The 18,431-nt window shown below is 43.1% G+C and overlaps 1 protein-coding gene across 10 annotated transcripts in view; it reads left to right on the top strand.

Moving 5' to 3' along the window:
• Positions 1-18,431, top strand: part of AGPAT3 (1-acylglycerol-3-phosphate O-acyltransferase 3) — an 87,218-nt gene that overhangs the window by 48,429 nt on the left and 20,358 nt on the right. The window contains exon 1 of one of the 10 annotated variants that reach the window (XM_072028176.1): positions 15,633-15,669. The exons of the other annotated variants lie outside the window; for them this stretch is intronic. The gene's annotated coding sequence lies outside the window, so the exon portion shown is untranslated. Of the gene's footprint in view, positions 1-15,632; positions 15,670-18,431 lie in introns of those variants that run through there. 10 annotated transcript variants of the gene reach the window in all.

Here is an 18,431-nt window from a genome sequence, read left to right as displayed (position 1 = left end):
GCCCAGCAGGCCCCGGGCCTCCAGTAGGCTCCTTGCTGCTTTCTTTCCCTGGATCCCCTGTCACCACCTTGTTAACCAGGCCACAGGAGCAGGCCCGCCATGGTTCAGGCCTTGCCAGAGCCCTGAATCTGGAGTAGAAGAGAGAAAATACCATCGCCTGTAGTGTGGTAGAGTTCACCTCCAAGACCTGCAGGCAGTGCAGTCACAGTTTCCCCTCCACAAAAAGCACCCCACAGCCTGTTCCCCATCTGCCTGCAAGGCCCCTTTCTTTATTCACATTGTTAAAAGACATCTTGTCTTCACACTGCTGAGGCACATAGTCCTCCAGCCTTGGGAAGACTGTACTCTGGAGGCAGACCAAACCCTTTCTTTGCAGCCATGCTCCCCCAAATCTCATGCTGGCTCCTCACAGAAGAGAGGTGGGCTTCTCTTTCTTACCACCTAGGGTTGTCCTTCCTCAGCTCTTAAGAAAAACAAACACAAAACAACATCCACAAAACGTGTCAAGCAGCAGCGCTGGGCATACGTACCTCACCACGCGAGTGAATCCAGTTGATTGTAGCCTGGTAATTTGCTGTAAGAAGATTATTGGATTAGGGCACAGGCCTGGTTTGTCAGCACCACCACCTGACAGTAATATTTATTGAGAAGTATTACCTATTTTAAATGTTAGTCCACTTCTGCCCCCATCACGCCTTCATTCCTTGAGGCAAGCGGGGCTTTTTTTAGTGCAGTGTTTCATGAAGCCACGTAAAGAAGAGGACACCTGGCTTTTTTTTCCTCCTGTTGCTGAGCCGGCGGTTTTAGTAGCTGCAGCGCTTCCAGATTTACCTCGATGTGCTTTTGTCATCATAATCCCTCCTCCATGTCAAGACTGATTTGCTTTCCCAGCAAGGACTCACGTCGCCCATTTTTGCCCCTCCATTTTTCCTCCTCCTTTTTTGGTTTTATCAATCAATAACGGCCTGGGAAGATGTTGGTAGGCCAGTCGGGTGCATGCTTGCTAGCTGGAATCTGTGCTACGCTCATTGCGCTGGCTTTAGCCTATTACTTGTACTGGTAAGTTGGATTTCGTGCTGTGTCTATGGCAATGCCTTCTTTAAAATGCTTTCCTTGGTGGGATGAAGGGTGCTGGTCCTTTTGCAATGCTCTCGGAGGTTTGATGCACTTACAAAGGTGCTGGTAGCTGTTGATAGCATCCCTCGTTCATCCCCTGCCCATGCAAGTGCTCTCTGAGGTGTCATGGGACTCAGTTTTGCTGCTGTTGTTTGAGGTTTCTGTGTTTTTATTCAGCTGAGAGTATGAGGGCTATGCGTGGCATAGCAGGCATTGGAGAAGACTGCAATTGTCTTTCGTGTTCATCATGAGAGCCTTTCTAAATTATCTCATTTTCCTGCTCTTTGTTACTATTTGCGTGGTTGTCTCTCTTGGCACAGAACTAGGAAATCAGGCTGTGACAGGCTCACAGTTGGGGTTCGTGTCTCTGTCACGTTATTTGTGTGACACCTGTGTCTTTAGCACTTCACCAGAAATCTCAGGCAGGTGCGAACAGAGGACTGCCATCATTTTTTCCCCCAACAGGAGCTCAGGAGGTTGCTTTGCCCTGGGGGCCAGAGCAGGTGGGGGGGGCATGGATATGCTGGGGTGGAGGACAGGTTCCTGGCTTTTCCTGCATGTCGGAGGAGCCCTCAGCAAGGTGTCTGCGTGGGCTCTGCGAGAGGTAAGGGCAGCGCGGGGCTGCCCCACATTTCTGGGCTGGCATCATTTCTCCATGTGCCCGAGACGTGCAGCCAAAAGAAATCTCAGAACTTCGCAGAGCCGTGTCTGGAGTAAATAGCAACTTCTTGAAACCTGTGTGCAATCTGTTGACAAGTTTTAGTGGAAAAATTACATGTCGCTTCGGCTGTAAAAGAAAAAGCCTGCTGGAGCCATAATTAATACAGCTATGATTGGAGAGCTTTCCAAGGGATGTGATTTTAGAGAGGACAAGTCCCCAGAGTAATGTGTGGGTTCTTTTGTTTGTTTGTTTTATAAAGCAATGAAGAAACAAATAAATTAAAATCTGTGGGGTGATCTTCTCGCCTTTTGTTTTTGCCAAGTATTTCCTCCAGGCAATTATGCTTGTGCTGTTTACAAGCCTACAGTCCTCTGTGTGTGTACGCACGCACTTCTAATATTGATGAGTTTATTTATGTTTCAGCTTTACAGTGAATTTCTGCAGATATGTAAGCTTTCAGCTGTACAGTGTAGCAGCACAAATTAAAATGCGTGTCGTTACTACCCTCTTAAGTCTTCAAAATATTAAAGAAAACAGGACCTATATAAGCGACGTAACATTTTTAATGTTAAAAAACAGGAAATGCAGAGCTTAAACATGTTAACAGCTGTACTGCTAAATGTTTGTGGGTTTTGGAGTTTCTTAACCAAAGAAGCTACATGTGGTAGGTGTACATGTGAAAAAAGTAGTCTAATTCTGCAAGTTTTGACTCACTGTTGGATTGTGTATATGATAAGTTATGCTTTTGTATGAATACATGGTGTGCATGGGTAAAGCATGTACATCTGTCCTGTAAATTTTTATTCCCTGTTTTGTCCGCTCAAATTCTTGACTTGAATCCAGGTCAGATCTGGTTTGCAGGACAGATTACAATTCTGCACGCAGCGGGAATTAACTGGCATTAGATCAGATCTTCTTCTTCAGCAGCCTCAAGGTTCAGGAGAAAATTAATGACATCATCTATTTATTTGTGAAAAAGAAGCTCATTCAAACCCTTCTGATTAGATGTGGATGAAGCCTAACAAGAATACCTCAGTGCTTTGTTGGTTTTATTATTTTTAACTCTTTGTTTTGCTGCTGCTTTGTTGCTTGCCAACACTGCCTTTGGTAAATATTTTAAATAGTTTTTTTAACATGTCTGCTCTGTAGGAAGTAAATAGACTTAGTAACTAGAAAGACTTTTTAAAATATATATATATATATTTAAGTTACTTGGTCTGCTGCAATTCTTCTACAGTATCCTCAGATAGAGCTGGGGTGATTAAGATCAGAGATCACCAGTTCAGCAGGGAATCAACTTTGCATATTGAGAGATTAACCCGGTTTTTCTGTAATTCCATCTGTGGTCTTTTGCTTCTCCGGGGTTGGAGCAGCCTTATTAGCTTGCTGGATAGGAGGCATTTTGGTCACCTTCTGGGCTAAATGTAGTTCAAACTCTCAAAGATTTCATCTGAGGAAACAAAGGGTCTTTGGTACTCTGGGATTTAGCTGGCACCGTGCAGGCACCTGGGGCTGGCTCCCTTGCTGTGAATCTGATGCAAGAACACTGCCAACCTCAGCAACATCCCAGGAAATGCAGCCAGCATGCTCTTCCAGAAGAACAGAAAAATAATAGTAAAAATAATGGAAAAAAAAGGCATCGTTCAGATAGGTGAAGGCTCAGGTAGCCATGATGGATGTGCAAGGGACTGTAGTGGTTACGGCTGCCTTGTGATTTGAGGAGGCCGTATGTAAAATAGTCCAGAGACCTCACAAGCATCTTCACATTTCCACACACAGGCTTGTTCTGGTACTGCTATGAACACCCCACAAAATATACTGCAGCAATCCATTGTATATACAGGTTGTAGTACAAAACTGAAGTCCACAGAAATTAGAAGAACTTGAGACTGCAGATTTTCTTTTGCCAGGCATTACTGCCACAGGGCGTTTGTTTGGGTAAAGTCACCCCCACAACGTGAGACCCTAGAAGAATTTTCTTTCCTTACCAATCAACAGATTGCTTAGTGCATAAATAATGGATTTATCATTCTATATGTGCTTGTAATCACTTAATACATAGGATAAACTTATAATCCTCTGATATATTTTTTTTATTTTATTGAGCCATTCCAAGATAACTTTTGGGCAGCAAAGGAACCTGAAATACTAATATGTTTTTAGTTAAATTGCTTGGTATATTTCTCATTAGAACTTCAGGTAATTTAAGTTGATGATTTGACCGTGTTCCTGGCCCTGCCTTGTAACTTCAGTCCTGTGTTGAAATGCCTGGACATGCCATGAACATAGCTGCTGAATGGTTTGATTTGATGAATCTATTTTTCAGGGTTAAGAGCAGAATAATCCAGATCACAAAGTTTTGGTTACTGTTGCCTTGTGTATTGCAATACTTCAGCTTTTTTGAGAAAGGGGGAGACCTATGCTATAATTGCATAGGAGTTTTATAATTCAAGGAGTTTTAATGATATGCCTAATTTCATTGGCCATTTGTTTTATTTGCTTTATTGATCAGAATTGTGGCTTACTCTCCTGATTTCAGCTATTTGAAACAATAGTTTGGCCTGTGATCTCTCATGTCATCTATCTTCAGCTTCACTTTGATTTTATTAGTATTTGCCATCATTGTGTGCTTGCAGTGAATATTTGCATTGTATACTGAACGTTTTAGTTGCCATCTGTCTGATATTTTAGGTGGAATAACCTGGAGATCTCTACTTTGTAAGTTAGAGGAATGATTTACACACCATGGGGCCAGGCGTTTCCTGTGGTTGTCCAAAGCCTGCTGGAGCTGGACCTCAGGATGGCGGAGGACTCGGGGAATTACTGCAGTGTAAATGCTATGCTAATCAAATACGAACTTCAAGTTCTCCTCCTGTCAGTTTGGTATTTGATTTGTGTTTTTTGGAAGAGAATAGCACAGGGGACGTCTGTATAGTGGCTGCCTATTAAAATACTGTTTTAAAGAAAGATTCACTTCTGGGGAAAATAAATAAGCAAAAAGGCACAGCCAGGTCTATGTTACTGCTTCCTTACCAGCTCCCCAGCTCTTATGGGAGCAGCACAGCTGAAGGAAGAGCCCTGCTCCCTGATGAGCCCCCGTATTTTCTGCATGGTTGAAAGGCAGAGAGTGCCCTTCTCAGAGAGGTGGGCCTTTGGGGGGAGACTTAAAAAATATATACCTCATCTATACTAAGCACATTCACGTGTCTACACACCAGTCTACCTCACCAGCTCTTAAAAGGACTTCGAAATGCAAAGAGGGTTGGTGCCATGCAAGTCAAGGGATTCTTGAGGCACTTGGGCCTGCTCTGCCCTCCCAGCAGGACGGTGGGTGAAACACGCGGCGTCCCCAGGCCTCTGTCCTTGCTCTGCGCCTGGTGGCAAAGCAGAGGGCTTAAGCTCTAAGCAGGCACAGCTTACAGTGCTTGTGAAGCCAATGACGTTTCTGGGGTTGAGAAGCTGGTGTTTTTCTCAAAACAAAAGGATGGGGGAGAGAAGAAGCATGCTTTGGTTGGCAAGTTCACTGCAGAGTACAGTAGTGAGGTGGGATAGTTCAGCTGGAAGGGACCTAGAAAGGTCATGGAGTCCAACTGCCTGACCATTTTCAGTAAAGATACATTTCCTAATGTCCGCTTGGACCTCCCCCTGGAGCAGCTTTGTGCTATGTCTTCCCTTGCGGTTCCCTTTCCCTTCCCTTCCCTTTGCTGTTTTTGTGCTGTTTCCCGTTGTGTCTTATCATCGGTGACCAGGGAGCAGAGGCTGGCATCTCCCTCTCCATTTCCCCTCCTCAGGAGGTTGTAGAGAGCAACGAGGTCACCTCTTGGCCTCTTCTTCTCCAGGCTGGACAACCCAAGTGTCCTCAGCCTCTCCTCACAGGACTTGCCTTTCTTTTATTACTTTGTTGCCCTCCTCTGGATGCTTTCAAGGACCTTAACAGCCTTTTTATATTGTGGAGCCCACAACTGCATGCAATATTCAAGGTGAGGCTGCACCAATGCTAAATGGAGAGGGAAAATTGCCTCCGCTGGCTGGCTGTGCTGTGGTAAATGCACCCCCAAATGTTGTTTGCCCTCCTGGTCTGCACCATCATTAAGGGAGGCAGAGGAAGAACAGATCTGAACATAGTACAGAAGCTCATTTTTTGGGTGCATCTGTAGAGATTGTTGCACTTTGTGTGTCGTGATATAACATCTATTACTGGTGGACAATGCATCCCTTACCTAGGGGCTGCTGCAATTTAAATATCACCACACCAGTATTAAACCCCTGTAAGTTCTGCTGCTATATTTAGGCAGCTTAAACTAATAAACTAAAGTACTGAGTAGATAGGTGTCCTCCATTGACTCAGTAACTGTCTATGAGATGAGTGCCTGCAGATTAGACTGCCAGTGTCTTCATAACACATGTGCAGCACCAAGCTGTGCTCTTTTTAAGAGTGCAGAGTATTCAGATTGTGAGTTATGGAGAAGTTGAAGCTTTGAGCAGTATGCTGAATGTGGATTTCAGGAGTTATTTCTGAAATAACTGTTCATGGATCTGCAAACGTGGAAATCTTAAATACCTAAAAACTCATTACCCAAAGGAGTTTGTGACTACGCCCATGTGCACAGACCGTGAGTTCATCCAGGCTGACAGCATTGCTCTGTACTTAAATCTGGTGATTTGAAGGGGTTGAGCTTGGCAGACTTTCAGCCTGCTTCACTATGGCAATAAAATTTACGCTACTGGGCTTATCTAAAACATTTCTCCAAGTTCATCCCCTCAATCCTATATTCTGAACTCACCGAGAGCTTTCCAACCACACTTGGCTGGCAGGTGGAGGCGGAATAGATGGTCTCCAAAATATTTGGATTCCCACGAGCTTCGTGGAGGTAGCCAAAGACAGGAGAAAGGTGCAGTTCAGATCCTTGCCTTAGGGAAATGTGGAGACATAAATTTGGGTGTTCTTTGATATCATGCATCTACATAGATGTGAGCTTGTAAAAGTGTCAGTCAGCACAAAACTATGAATTTGTAGACAAATCTGTAGGTAACCAGTCTTTTGGAACCACTTATTAAATTCCTTTCTTCGGCAGGCTGCTTTATAATGATTAATGGCTAGCTCCTCCAGCTCTTCTTTGCAACCAGAGCAGTTGTCATGCATGAACAGAACAGCGATCCCAATGTATGTGTTGGCGTTGGAGCTAAGGGAAAAGACGAGAAATTAAAGTCTGGAGAAAAGACTGGAAGAGTGGCTGTCAACACTGCACAGCCTGTTTTTACTCCTGAACACAAAACAAGCTGACCTGAGGGACTTTGCTGGTTGTGCCTGTTGCAGTGGCTGCTTCACCACGGACCACGAGCAGGGAGAGGCAGGCGCTGTTCCCATTCCTCAAGGGGTATGCAGCAGTGCAGCATCTCAGGCACTTGGTCCCCGGTGGTTGATTTTGATGCCCTTTGCAAACAAATTATGTCAGATAGTGATACAGAAAATAAGAGACTTAACTCTGAAGTTTGGAAGATGCGATGAGAGAGACCAGCTTCTTAATGCTGTAGAACAAGTTAATGAAAGAAATGCTCTAAGTAATATTTAACTTACATCTATCTTGAGAAGGAAAATGGGTGAAGTTGCTTTAAATCAACATTCAGGTTTGCAGAGCTGGTAGAGGGGAAAAAAAAAACATCTGTGGCTGAGTTACCTGATAGGGTATGTGTATGCTGCAACTGGGAAGTGATTAGTTTTAAAGGAGGGGTGAACTGCTTGTAAGAGTAGCCATGGCAACATAAAGCTCACTGCAGGCTGCAAAAACCACCTGGGAAGTGGAGTGAAAACTCGGGCAGCTTGGATTTAATTATTATTGCTCAAAGTGCATTGCCTACCTTCCTGATGAATGCCTTTGATGACATTTCAGGGAGGGAAGAAGGGGTCTCAGAGTGGTCTCCCATGGTCAAATATGAGGTCTCAACATCCTTTTTCCTAGTGGGATGTCATCGAAGGCCCAGAATTTTACAAGCATTCATTAAAAAAATAGTAATAATGAAAAAGTAGAAGGACATACAGAAGGAATACATGTATATAGGTGAGACCTCCAGTGTGCCTTTTGAGTTTGAGGAGGCTTTCAGCAAGGCTTATTTCGCAGGTAGGTTGGGTTGCTCAGGACTGTCCAGCTGGGTTTTGAAAACGTCCAAGGATGGGATTTCCTCAGCATCCCTGGGCATCTTGTTCCGTGCTATACCACAGGATGTTGTTAATACCACAGTACGATGTTAATGCAGTTAGCAGTAGTACAAATTGGTGTCGTCTTTTGCCATCTGCATAAAGAGAAGGGAGGCAAGGAGCAGACTTTGCTGCTTGTTCCTTTCAGAAGAAGTTCTGGGCAGGTGAAGGGCTGTCAGTGGTGGGGAGTCTGACCCCCCAACCATTGCATTTGGGCTCTTTTAGTGTGGTGCTTGTGAGATATGCCTGGGGGATGTGTGCCTGCCCAGACACAGGCCCCTGGTGCTGCAGGACGTGTGACTCCTGGGGGTCTTGAAAGTGAAGAAAACCTCAAAGCAACCCCTGGGATTTGGCTGTTGGCAGCCTTTATGTCTGGAAAGGATAGAACCGTATCTCGTGCCCGCATCCAGTTTGGCCTTATCTATATTGAGACCTACTCTCATCCTGCAGTAGGAATCTGCCAGGAAAAGAGATGTGGTCAACAGCTGGGATCTCTCCTTCTCTCACTTGTCCCGTGGTCTGGAAAATGTGTTCATCAGTAGCTCTTCTGAGGTAATTTACGCTGTGTCAGTGTCATGCATGTATTCTGTTCACTTCTTTGCAATCTGCCTTATGTATAAAGCTAGAAGCTGAAAGCCAATTTTTGGGATGCGTAGCAAAGATCATAAAGTGCTCACAGGAGCTGTCACACGGAGAAAGATTGAGGAGACAAACGAGCCGTATATATGGGAGTAGGTAAGAAGACAAAAATGCCATCAGAGTAGAGAGATCAAGAGTGCATTAACAATGAGGAGGGGAAGAAGCTATGAGAGAGAACTAAATAGAAATGATAGCTTGAAAAGAAGTGTCAAGAAAAAATGTTGTTCTTAAAATACAATAGCTCTTGTTCAAAACTTTTTTTGCAGAAAACACAACTGAGGGAAGGGGCTTGTAGTGACAGAAGATTGATGGGGAACTTGAGTTCTTGGGAGATTATTTTAAAAATAAAACTCACAAACCATTAGGATACTATTTTGTGTCTTGCGTTCAGGAACAGCGTCAAATGCACTTCACTAAATAGACTTTCTGCTTAGTGCATATTGCTATGGCAAGGGGAGAATTAAAACCAAAACCTTTGTTGTTCTCAAGAGATCAATAATAGAGGCTGCACTGCTGAAAATAGAAGCTTACGTGGTGAGGAGACGAGCTAAGTCAGGGATATTTTAGGTTTACTATCCTCTTGATGTGTCTGAGAAATTTTTGGATTGACCAGTGATTGCTTTGCTAGCCCACCGGGAGCAAGGCTAAGTCGGAGGAAGCCGATGCATGGGCAGAGCGAAGGAGCTGCAGCAACGTGAAGTGTGCAGGCGGCTGGATGTGGCTTCCTTCCTGTTGGGAAATGAGTAGCCAAATTTAGTTGTCTTTTTTTTTTTTTTTTTCCTTGGCAATTATTAAGCATCTCCTGCCTGACTATATCAAAGCGTGGCAGTGGTGGTGACATTAATGATGCCTCTGTGACATGGCAGTAGCAATCAGAGGGATGTCAGCACACCAGATTGTCATTTTACTCCACCGATTCAGCAACTGGGGGAGGGGGAAAGCAGTGATGAGGATTTCTTCTGACATATAAGTAACCACTGTAGCTGCATATAGTGAGGGGAGGGAAATAGCGTGCTAAATATATTGGCTTGGAGGTGGAGAGTGACGAGCAGAAGACCTCTTCTTTTTGCAAATTCAAATGTACAAATCACAGAGGGGAGCATGGTCTGAGAGCAGCCTCTGCTCCTTCGTGCTGCTTTCTGCCTGGACTCCACGTTTTGCCTTCCCTGCTCTCAGCTCTTGAGCTCTCTGCATATCAAGGCTGCCGTCTTCATCCTGCTCTTACCTACCTGAGCTGCACTTGAGGCACAAGTCTTGAGAATGAAGTCTGGGCATCCTCCCTGCTCCTGGCTCCAAAAGGATCCAGGGAAGCTGCAGTTTTGAAGGTTTGTGCTCTCTCTTTGCAGTTCTTGGACTGAATTTGCTGCTGACCTCAGCAGTAACATATACCAGATTTTCTGTTTTACAGTTGTATGGTTTGCTTTAGGAAATGTCCCTCCGGGTCAGAACTAATTCCAAGGGACACCTGGGAGCTGTGCACTTGTCATGGAGGAAACAATACGCTGACCTGAAAGTAGGCAATATTTTCCAAATGATGCGTTTTTATACAATTTTTCACTTGTAGCTCCCTAGACCCTTTGCTGTACTGTGAGGAGTGCTGAATTACTGATGTTGTGAGACTTACTCTGACTATCTAGAAAAAATCTAAAATTTTAATGAAATCACTTGATGTGGCTAATTACTCTGTTATTTACCACTTCTACAAACTACTCAATGGCTAGTGCTCTGGCAAATTGCAGGCAGTGACTTTCTATATTCAAATAGGCTCTGAATGTTTTAGCAGCTTATGAGCTGTACAAATAGGAGCAGGTGGTGCTCCAGCAAATCTTCGTCAGATTGTAAATCCCTGCTCAGAAATGGAGAATACCTGAAGTTTCTCAATGAAATAGTTTTTTTTTAATTATTTTTTTAACCTCCTTTAAAAACAAACAAAAATTTAAAAAAAATCAGACGAAGTATCTTTAACACGCTCAAACTACAGTATTTGGGACCTAAGGAGAGACTTGGTACGAAAGTGAAGTTGAGATTAAGGTAAGTTAGAAAGTATGGCAGGAGTCAAAGTAGTGACAAGTGGATTTGTTACTCTAAGTATTTGTTAGCATTTTCCCTGTCATGTTCACTTAATGATTAAAAAGGGTTCTTTTCAACATCTAGGCATCAATAAGACCAAATCATGTTTTATTATACCAGTCATAATTAATGTAGTTTCAAATTTTTGTACTCATATGAATACTTTTTCCACCTGTAAAGGCAAACTTATATGCTTTTATAACTTCAGAAAAAATGAAAGGCTTTGAAAGCCTGAAAATCTCTAAGCAGAATTATTTTCACTTAAAAAAAAAAAAAAAAAAAAAAGAGTAACCATGACCAGAACATGCTCACTTTCAGAACAGAGCACTACTGTGAGGGGAAAAACAAGACTTAAGTACCCCAGAAAGTCTCGCCCCATTTAAAATTGAGACCTTATTTTCTCCCACCTGTTCTTTGTACAGAGATTACGAGAGACTCTTTCCTTCTTCAGCTCCCAGTCGGGTTTTCAACTTTGAATGAACTAGGCGAAATGAATAAAATAGTCTCCCTACACCTGCTAGCTCTATCGAAACCAGAAGTAATTAAGGCAAGAAGTCTTTCTTCACAGCAGGAATTGAAAGTGCTTGCATTTGAGGGGAAAATGTAAGCATAAGCATTTGCTCCATAGGAAAGGCTGCGAATAATAGAGCTGCTAAATACAGAATGTGATTTCCTGGTGCTTAAATCTTGACTTGACCCCTGGTCAGGTGGGGCAAAAGTCCTGAGCTCTTCAAAATAATAAAAGTACTGTTTTCCAGCTGTATTGAGAAGAGCTCACCAAGGCAACTTATAGCACAAGTTATTTCTGTGGTTAGTTGCGTGTTTGTGATAGAATATATAGTAAGTTTTGATCTCAGTCCTCTTTCATCATTTTCATCAACTGGAATGTGTTTAGTTGTTTTTTTGTTGTTGTTTTTTTTTTTTTTTTTAGAAATCAAACTAAAAGCCTGAGTTTTATTTCTGTACGTGTGTGTGTGGTGCTGAATCGGAGCCCCTCTGGCACTGTTGGTATCACCTGTGCTGGTCAGTGGAATCATACCCCCAGTATTCAAGGTATTTATGACACAGTAACAGGGAGCTGCAGAGAACAAAAGTCAGAGAAAATGAAAATCCATCACAGGTATAATGTCTTCAGTGTTTGTGAAGTTAAATGTCAAGCAAGGATCGGATCCACGCCATTTATGAGTTGGGAAGAATTGCTGCTTTTCATCTGTCCTTTTGGAAGAGAGTACAGATCAGATAAATTCTGACTTTCCTATTACTGTGTGTTTGATAATCTGTGCCTTGGCCGAACAGGAGAAATACAAATGACATCAGTTACTTCTGTGGGAAGGGAAGAGATTTGATATTCTTGCCACGTTGCCTGAAAAAAGGATTCATGCTTCTGTCAAAATGCAAATTTTATCACATATTTATGGGATCGCAGATACTCTGTAGCATTCACATAGGCATGTAAACAGCAGTGTGATGGAATAAATGATGTGCTGACTTGATAAGAACACTTCTTATGGCCAGCACAGCCTTGTGACATTGTGTGTAAATTGTGGAGTCCGTGCTCTCCTAACTTGCAGTTCTCACCCTGTCCCTGATTACGATGGTCATTACGTACAGACCATCTCCTTCCATATGCCAGCAGAGCTCCTGGGTTAAAATAAAAGTCTGTGAGGCCTACAGCTGCTCTCCTGGAGATGGCTGATAAATCCTCTGCGTGTTATATGTGTGTGTGTTGTAGCAAAGTGTGTATAAAGTGTCTGTGTGTTGGAGCAAGTCAGAAGCGTGCAGATACTGTGGTTGTTAGAGGTTTGCTGGCTTGTTTTCCATGGCAAGCACTCAGAACTGCGTGCATGTTCTGTGATGCTGCTGGCGGTTTTGTTTATCACAAGTGCAGGACTAAACATTGTGTGAGCTGACTTTAAACACCTAAAATGTGAATTTTAATATCCCAGCGTTGCCTGTTGTCTGTTGCAGTTACAATTGGGCAGAGCACCTTGTCGTTGCACTCAGAACGAGATTGCAGAGAGCTGTTAGGAGGACAAATTACTTGGCTAATTACAGTCAGACGCCCGAAGTGGAACTGTTGGACCTGCAGGAGCGTGCTAAGTTGTCCAAGAGCTTCTCCCAGCTTGCTTTTACTCCCGAGGCCTGTGTGAGCTGGAAACCTGACAGCATTTTTCAGAATTTGGGGTTGACGTATTGACTGAGTACTCAATGGGAGGGCAGTGCCTGTGGTGCTGGGCACAGTGGCTGGATGGCACAGCAGCACCGTGGCATGCAGTGGGATGCCTTACAGAGCCAGCAAGCTGTCGGGATGTGCAACAAAAAGGAGGGTGAGATGTGAGGGAAGGGAGAGAAGAAACCAGGGAGTGAGCAAGGATTTGCACCCCCAGGTCTCCCATTGTGGGGACAGGAGCTTCTGGGCTTTGGCTGCAGTGGTAAAGGAGGGGAAGCAATAGCCCCCCACAAACAAAAAGGGTTAGGGGGAAGCTCACAAGTTCCTAAGAGGAGCAAGACTGGCAGAAGTTTTCGACAGCCGTTTCTGACAGTCGTATTTAACTGCCTGTCCAGAGCTATGAGGAACTTGGAAAGCTGTTTGTAGTTCCTATTTATGTCTTAAAATACACAGGATACAGACAGTGTTCAAGCTCATGCATTGCATCATCACATATCTTGCTGTGTGCTGTTTCTTTTTGCCCTGTTTTTTGTTTTTGTTTTTTTCTCCTTTTTTTCTCTTGTGAATTGCAGCCTTGTTTTTCCCCCTCTGCCTGCACGAGAGCTGGAGGCATCCCTTCCCGCTGTGCCCTGCCGTGCCAAAGGCTGCAAGAACACGAGTCCCCCTTGCCTTGGGTTGATTTTTTACATCTCTGCCTCTGCAGCAGAGGCTGCCTGCTCACTTCTTCTAGAGAGGTAATAATATCTGAGAGGTTGACTTCGGTGGTGCTGCAAAGACAAACCCCACATAGCCCATAGGAATAGTCCACATGGGGAGAGGTGTAGGACCACGGGAACCCTTTAATGGAAAGCTGATGCATTAAAGTGTGCACCTTCACCTGCAGTTTAGCTTAGCTGCACTGCAGTAAGGCTTACTAAAGAGCAATTTCTCTCTGGTTCTGTCATCCAGGGTTGAATACCTTGTATTTTTTGCCCTTAACTCTTGACTTGGCCCCTTCCATTAAAGATGAAACCAGGAGTAACATCTGTCTGTCTGGGTTTCAAAATGAGTCGAGTTGTAAGCCACACAGAACAAAATTATAAGTGGTGGCTGTTGTTATTTTTCTTCTTGACAGCAAGCAGGTCACACAACTCAAATTTGAACTCAAATGTTTGCAGTCTGGTGGATCTCTGTAATTAATAATGTTCAAATTTAGGATATGGTTTGTTAAGGCTGAGTTCTACAAGGGCTCTTCCAAGTATCTCTAAGTGGGTACGTACCCATAAGCCCATGTGTGCCTGTGAGAAATGAGACAAGTTTGCAGGGTTTTCAAATTATCTAGTCTAAATTTTACATGTAATTAAGTTTTTTTTTTTTTTTTTGTAATAATATAGTTTTAGGAAAAATAATTGACAGAACCACCACCACCAAAAAGAAAACACATCAGTATTGCTTGTAGTAAAGTGAAAGTTACAGACTGCAGGCTGAAAGATGACAAGTGGTGTTGCGTGTGTATGGGGAGAACCGGCACACCAACACCTACAAGCAGTTGTGAATGATGTGTTGTAGTTGAAGCTGCCCTAAGTTTGCTAAACCTTCAGACTCTTTGTCCTCCTGAAATAAACACGAGGTACATCCATGCACAGCCAGGCCTTGTCACTGGACAGCAAAAACGAGAACCCTGTCGTGTCTCGCAGCCGCAGCGAAGCCGTGCTATGGAAAAAATGATGTCGCCCGAGTTCACTGTTGGGGCTGAGCATCACTGAAGTCATCTGGGCTGGTTTCACCCAGTGAACTTGCAACACCATGGCTCCAGTTTTCACGTCGTGAGCAAATACTTACGAAAATACCCCTGCTTCTTCATTGATCGATGCCTGCGATGAGAGAGATTTCCCAAGCAGTTCTTCCTTGTGGCAGCTGCCTTGCGGTCGACACACTTCTAAGCAAGTCAGGATTCATTTCGGTTATCTGATCCATTTGTTTAAATAGAGGCTGAGCTAACTGGGGATGTATGTTAAGCAGAAATTGAATTTGTGCAGACTTGCTCCTTTTTTTTTTTCTCTGCATGTGCTGAGTACAATAAAAGGAAATGGTTGAAATCAAATTTGGAGAATAGCCATTTTAATACTGTTTGTGTTTGCAGCTGTAATGCTGTAGCAACAAGTTAGGAAAATACAATTTCACCTCTAGCAGAGGCATTAACTGTTTTCTGCAGCTAGCGAGGAGGCTTAATCATACTGATAACATTTCATTGAGGGCAGGAAAGGAAAGGAAGGCTGCCCCTCCAGTGCAGTGGTAAGTAGTATCAGGAGCTGCTTTATCCCCTTCTGTTTCCATCAAGTCTTTTGAATGTTTTTCTGTGGTCACTCCCTAGTGGTGCTCGCTGGTACTGGGCAATTATTCACTGCCGCGTTTTATTTCATAGCCTACTCTCTCCTGAAGCATAGTCAGGAAACTCATAGTCTTCTAATAATAACATAAGAGCTGCAAAGAGTAGAGGAGGCAGGAGCAGGGACTGGTGTTTCTGCTGAGGGTGTGAGTCCCTCACGTGGCTTGCTTTCTGATCTTGTAAGAGTTTCTTATGTTTACAAAAAGCTTTATTGCTCTGACTGCTGCTCTCCAGAGTGACCATCACATCATGCCTAGAGTTGTCTGCTACGCTTTATTTCATGTTCTTCCGCTATGGGTAATTTCTCCAGGTAATTTCTTCAGTCTGCACGCCTATTAAACGATGATGAATGTCAGAGCAATGTACACAGCTTTTTTTTTTTTTTTTTAGCCTTGATGTACTAGCATCTCATTAGGATGATGAGTCAAGCAAAAGTCTTCCTATTTGCTGTAAGTAGACTAATCTCATCAATAAATTCATCAAAAATCTCTAAAGATACTGAGCCAAACCTATTGACAATACTGGAAGTTTCTGTGATTTAGTGGTTTGTAGATCCAGACAGATAAATTGAACGTATTTGAGACAGATAGTGGAGATAATCTTTCTCTCTTAACCTTTTCTACAAACTTATCATGCTGTTTCAAAGCCAAGAATGACAAAATTTCAAGGAATAAATTCTCACAATGGTAATTCAGCAACTTTTTTTTTTTTTTTCCTATTTAAGATCATATTCGTAGTTTTCCCAGCTTGGAAACAAACTTGCATTTTTGTGACCTGAGTTTGGCTTAATGTTCTTTTCCATACACCTTGGTTTGGAAAATTCACGACAAGCAGGATTTTTTAATGAACTCTGAACTAGCCTTTGACCTCATTGAGGGATGCGCAGAGAAATTAAATCTATATTGTATCAGAAACTAAGATGATCTTTCTGCCGTTCTTACGTTTTAAATGCTAGGTCTATGGCAGACAGTATGTCATGCCGTCTGGGATGTGGTTGAGTAGTTGTCTATTATTTTATGGTATATCTGGAGAATCCTGAGTATAGGCTGTCCAAAACTATTTTTACCCGTTATTTCCTTTTACTTGCTTTCTAGTTTTACTGACTAACTGCTGTTATCTAAGCTGTGTTTTCTAGCTACTTACACAGCTCTTGTTGCCAGTGGTTCTTACAAAACTTCACTTTTAAAATAAATCAGGCCTGAGGGGAGACTGCTTTTAGTGGTGACATGGCAGAGTGGGCAGGAGCCTCAGATTGCTGTGTTGAAGTCTGGTGCAAAACCCTGGGTAATTACTGTCCTTTGGTTCTGTAATTCTTCTGCGTCGTGTGGGTCAGGCTCCCAAATTCCTTATCTTGGAAGGAAATGTGGTACAGTGGGTGAAGAGGAAGACTATTGATTACTTACTTTCTTCCTGAACATTTTCTTACAGGAGGAGTGTTTGCTGTGATTGTATCATTACACCTTCAAAAGCTGGATAGCCAGTGCTCTTTTGGCTTTTAGCTGGAAGAGCATTGTATAAGCTGCAAGGGAAAAGTTTTTCTTAGAGGTAACTGAGAAAGTAACTTGTAAGCATTCAACACAACTCATTAAATAACTGGCATGTTCTTGCATGGTGTGTCCCAGAAACGTCCAGGACTATAATTCACTGCCCCTGTGGCAATGTAGTGCCTCTGAGAGATGTGAGGTTGATGAGACTGGGACCTTTACTTCAATTTATCCACCAAACAGGGCCAGGCAGTGGCGTTATATGCTTTCCGTCACATCTCTGCCTTGACTGTTAGATAGCTGATTACTACCCATGGATTTTCTCGTCTTGTAAAGGGAGGTAAGGGAAAGGATGCTTTATGGTACTAATTTTCATAGCTGGCTTTAAAAGCGAAGTGAGTCACTAGAGGAAACTGGAAAGCAGAAAGTGTACTGAAAGAAGTTTTCATCAACCCCTGGCTGCTGCTATTCATACCTGTCCCGCTTATCCACACAAAGCAGCTCATGGAACAAATCATCCTCACTTTGAACAAAAAATAGCTTTTTAATTCTCATTGGGTGTTTTCAATAACCAGAATTTGTGGAATTCTGAAAAAAATGGTGGGGATGCTGTCGATGAGGTATGGCCAACAAAGTGCCTTTTGTACCGCTTTTCACTTGCAAAGTTATAAGCTTTTCTTCATAGAGAGCTTTTGCCAAGTTGATACAAACATCAAGGAGGCTTACAAAACTCAGCGTGAAAAATACAAGAGCACATGGCAGAATTCAGTATCACAGGGTTTTATGTGATTTCTCAACTAGCAAAAATGGGAGGTAGGTAAAATACTAGAATTCAGGGTGGGAGCAACATATTCAGAGCAAAGGATGTCAGTAATTAGTTTCGTAAGTGGAGATAAATATGGTACAGTAGAGCAGAAGCAGCTGAAGAATAGAAACAGATCTTGCTCAGAAAACTGAAGACAAATGGCCAAAGATGTGAGGACTGGCTGCAGCAGCTTCTGGTGTCAGGCATGGGAATTCTCCCTGGGCTGGAATATTAGAACTGGTGGGCCAGTTTCTAATTTCACGCTCGTATTCATGCATACCTTATGAATTTCAGAGGGTTGTGCAACATGGCAGCAATAAATGAATTAAAGCCTGGAGTTAAAACTGGAAATACTGTACGTATAGAATGATTAATGGCTTAATTTTCACTTCTGAGTTCACAGAGAAATTCATATTTCTTGAAACGGCTGTAACGTGATTAGTGAGTATACTGCATCTGTCTTTTAAGCTGACTTCTTAATGAAATTGGGCTGATGCACTCTTGCTGTCTCTGCCATTCTCCTTTCTCATGGCTTTTGAACTAGGTGGCCAGCTTCAACCACGTTTAACAGAGAGGTGGAGGTCTCAGAGCAGGTTAATCATTAGGATATTCATGAACGTAGAAAGCTGGGTAAAGGAGAAAGATGGTATTTTTTTCTGAGAGGCACTTTGCATCTTACAGATGCCAGCAAATTCATGTGAATGAGGAGCCTCAAGACTCAGCTCTTTAGTTGAGAGTGGTATAAATGCTCCTTGTTCCAGCAAATGGTGCTTTCCCCATCCTCTTCCCTGCCTGTCTTTGGGATTCAGTAAAACAGCTGCTGACCTGACCATCCTTTGCCTCTTGGTCTGCCCTGAACCGCCTGGCTGTCCTACATGGCCAGGAATGCAGAAAAATAAAGAAATCCTGGGTTAAGATTAAC

This window comes from Anas platyrhynchos, chromosome 1 (genome assembly GCF_047663525.1).
Source record: "Anas platyrhynchos isolate ZD024472 breed Pekin duck chromosome 1, IASCAAS_PekinDuck_T2T, whole genome shotgun sequence".
In the NCBI taxonomy this organism is placed as follows: Eukaryota; Metazoa; Chordata; class Aves; order Anseriformes; family Anatidae; genus Anas; species Anas platyrhynchos.
Note: the sequence above shows the minus strand (reverse complement) of the source record. Positions and strands in the feature narration are given on the sequence as shown.